This window comes from Thalassophryne amazonica, chromosome 2 (assembly GCF_902500255.1).
Source record: "Thalassophryne amazonica chromosome 2, fThaAma1.1, whole genome shotgun sequence".
Lineage (NCBI taxonomy): Eukaryota > Metazoa > Chordata > Actinopteri > Batrachoidiformes > Batrachoididae > Thalassophryne > Thalassophryne amazonica.
In genome coordinates, this window is record NC_047104.1 from 50,118,909 (window position 1) to 50,123,147 (window position 4,239).

Consider the following 4,239-nt stretch of genomic DNA (forward strand, 5'->3'; position numbering starts at 1 on the left):
CTCAATGTCAGTGCCATTTCCTGCCTTAATTCATGGACTGCATTCTCCAAAGGCTGTGTTCTACCATAAGATCTGGCCTTCTGAGACAGTGGAGGCCGAAACAACCGTTCTAAAAAGAGAGGGCATAGCCCACGGAGCATTTGGCGATTGCGTCATTAGCTTATCTGGCCCTATCCCCTGTCGCCAAGTAACCTTGACAGCTGTACATGACCACCTAGCATCATGGGCATAACCTGTAGTTCAGTAATCATTTTTAAATACTTACTTATACTTTACTTATAAACTGATTCATAATTTGACAGATAGAGGCCAAAATTGTCCTTATTTTGATTTTTTAATTTACCAACCATTTTGTCTTGAAAAATAAAAATAGTGTGTCTCTGGATTGTTTGGACTGTGAAGGATACACCTGTTGTATACATTCATCAGGCACAGTCCAAGGAGCCTTCAAAATGGAACAGCCTAGTCGAGTCGCTATGACTCATGGTGGTCAATGACTGCAACCTTCGATGGATGTAACGCCTAAATTGGAACACCATTAAAGAGTGAGTGAAAAGGTTGGTGAGCATTAAGGGAGGCGTTAGGATGAAGGTAAGGGTTGGATTACGGTTAGGGTTGTTGTGTCGGCCGCCAGAAGAGGAGGTACTGCTGGCCCACCACCAGAGGGCGCCCTGCCTGAAGTGCGGGCTTCAGGCACGAGAGGGCGCTGCCGCCACGGACACAGCCGGGAGTGACAGCTGTCACTCATTCTTCATCACCTCACTCCATAAAACCCAGACGTCATCTCCACCTCATCGCCGAGATATCGTACTTCATTGAAGGTAATATCCTCAGCCGTTTTGTGTTACAATATATCTGTATATTGTGAGTGTTTGCAGGAGTACCGGTTCCTCTATCTGTGGAAGCTGAGTGAGTGCAGGACGGCACTCTTTTCCCCTGAGGAATCACTGCGGTGCTCATCACATATTGAGTGAGAGGTGGAGGTGGCATTCCCACCATTGTTGTTACTGGGTGTACACACACCCACACTTGACTGTCTTTGTTCTCGCCAGCAGTACCAGATCCGACAGTCGGAGACGGTGATCACCTGGGAATTCGGGACTTGGCGGCTCCAGTATTCACCAGGTTCGGTGGTGGCAGAAATCGTGTGGTTCCGGCCCTTCTCAGGACAGACGTCTTCTATCCTCGAGCCTGCCCACACGTCACCTTTGTAATTTGACTGTAATCATATTCTGAGATTGTCTGTATATTCGTTGTGCACATTTCACAACATTAAATTGTTACTTTTTGGCTCATCTATTGACCGTTCATTTGCGCCCCCTGTTGTGGGTCCGTGTCACTACACTTTCACAACAAGGGTAGGAGTTAGAGCAGGGGTGGACATGTTCCAGAAAGGGCCAAGAGGGTGCAGGTTTTCTTTGCAGCCACTGACTCCACCAGGTGATTTCACTGATTAACTGATTCCATCTGCTCAAAGTGATATTAATCAGTGAAATCACCTGGTGGAGTCAGTGGCTGCAAAGAAAACCTGCACCCTCTTGGCCCTTTCTGGAATAAGTTGCCCACCCCTGAGTTAGAATAAAACTTAGGGTTATGGTTGGGGCTAGGTTAAAGTGAAGTTAGCATTAGGGTTAAGGTTAGAAAATGTCCTAGGTTGGAATGTACCACTCTGAAACATTCATTGTCATAGCAACCTTAATTCATATGAAACAACAAAAATACTGAGACCTGAAGCTGGAATTCTTTTGCATGATCATTTGTTTAGAAGTGGGAACTGTTTAAATTCACCATGACAGTTCACCGTGAAAAAAGTGCTGTGCGGTCTTTAAGAAATTTATCATATTATAAATCACCAATTGAATGTACCTGTGTGCTGTGCAACACTTGAATAGAACTCCTCCTTGGATTAGATGTGCTGACCCACCTCTTTGGTTTCGCAATGTTGGATATATTGTATGTCCATTTTTCAGGGGATGTAAAATCATAGACAGGAGTCAGTAGTGCAGCAGATAACAGGATATTGACAGTGGAATCGTTCAAATGGTGATGTAAGCACCAAATTCAGCAGAAATACTCCTTAGACATTATTCTTTTGAAAGAAAATGACTGGCCACTTCAATGTTCAATAGGCAGCCAGCTAGGGGTCAATTGAGGAATTACACAGGGGTCAAAAATTAAAAATTCTCCAATAATATTGAAAACTACACCACATTATTTGACTGATCATAAAGATTCCAAAAAGGTATAGTTTGGACTATTGACAGCGGAATGTTCTGGAGTTATGGGGTGAAAACAGCAAGAATGGTGACAAAGGTCAATTTAAGTTTGTACAGGGGTCAAAAGTTAAAGTTACTTCAATTTTGGTAAAAAAAAAAAAAAAGTGATGCAAATTATTGGTTGCGTTAATAGGGTTTCAAAAAGAAATAGTTTGCACCTTATACCATCCTTTGTTATCATGTTATGGGGTAACACGTGTCACATGTCATAGAATCCAATGGACATCAAAATTTTTTGACCTTTACTTTGGAGACCAAGCATTCAACAACTCATGTAAAATTTTATATATATACAGTAGTGTTCAGAATAATAGTAGTGCTATGTGACTAAAAAGATTAATCCAGGTTTTGAGTATATTTCTTATTGTTACATGGGAAACAAGGTACCAGTAGATTCTCACAAATCCAACAAGACCAAGCATTCATGATATGCACACTCTTAAGGCTATGAAATTGGGCTATTAGTTAAAATAAAAAAAGTAGAAAAGGGGGTGTTCACAATAATAGTAGTGTGGCATTCAGTCAGTGAGCTTGTCAATTTTGTGGAACAAACAGGTGTGAATCAGGTGTCCCCTGTGTAAGGATGAAGCCAGCACCTGTTGAACATGCTTTTCTCTTTGAAAGCCTGAGGAAAATGGGACGTTCAAGACATTGTTCAGAAGAACAGCATAGTTTGATTAAGAAGTTGATTGGAGAGGAGAAAACTTATAAGCAGGTGCAAAAAATTATAGGCTGTTCATCTACAATGATCTCCAATGCTTTAAAATGGACAAAAAACCAGAGACGCGTGGAAGAAAATGGAAAACAACCATCAAAATGGATAGAATAACCAGAATGGCAAAGGCTCACCCATTGATCAGCTCCAGGATGATCAAAGACAGTCTAGAGTTACCTGTAAGTGCTGTGACAGAAGACGCCTGTGCGAAGCTAATTTATCTGCAAGAATCCCCTGCAAAGTCCATCTGTTAAATAAGACATGTGCAGAAGAGGTTACAATTTGCCAAAGAACACATCAACTGGCCTAAAGAGAAATGGAGGAATATTTTGTGGACTGATGTGAGTAAAATTGTTCTTTTTGGGTCTAAGGGCCGCAGACAGTTTGTGAGATGACCCCCAAACTCTGAATTCAAGCCACAGTTCACAGTGAAGCATGGTGGTGCAAGCATCATGATATGGGCATGTTTCTCCTACTATGGTGTTGGGCCTATATATGGCACACCAGGTATCATGGATCAGTTTAGATATGTCAAAATACTTGAAGAGGTCATGTTGCCTTATGCTGAAGAGGACATGCCCTTGAAATGGGTCTTTCAACAAGACAATGACCCCAAGCACACTAGTAAAGGAGCAAAATCTTGGTTCCAAACCAACAAAATTAATGCCTCGCAGATGTGAAGAAATCATGAAAAACTGTGGTTATACAACTAAATACTAGTTTAGTGATTCACAGGATTGCTAAAAAAGCAGTTTGAACATAATAGTTTGTAGCGTCAACAGCAGATGCTACTATTATTGTGAACACCCCCTTTTCTACTTTTTTTTTACTAATAGCCCAATTTCATAGCCTTAAGAGTGTGCATATCATGAATGCTTGGTCTTGTTGAATTTATAAGAATCTACTGAATCTACTGGTACCTTGTTTCCCATGTAACAATGAGAAATATACTCAAAACCTGGATTAATCTTTTTAGTCACATAGCACTACTATTATTCTGAACACTACTGTATATATATATATATATATATATATATATATATATATATATATATATATATATAGTTAACAATTTGATATCTGCCATCGAGAGTTTTTGTAAAAATAAGAAATGTAAATAATGTTTGGGAAAAAAATGGCTGTGGCTGACAAAAAAAAAAAAAAAAAAAATCACTTGTTAGTTTGTACAAGCAACATACCACTAGATGGCACCATAGTGCCACATTGACTGATTGGGTGAAAACCAGT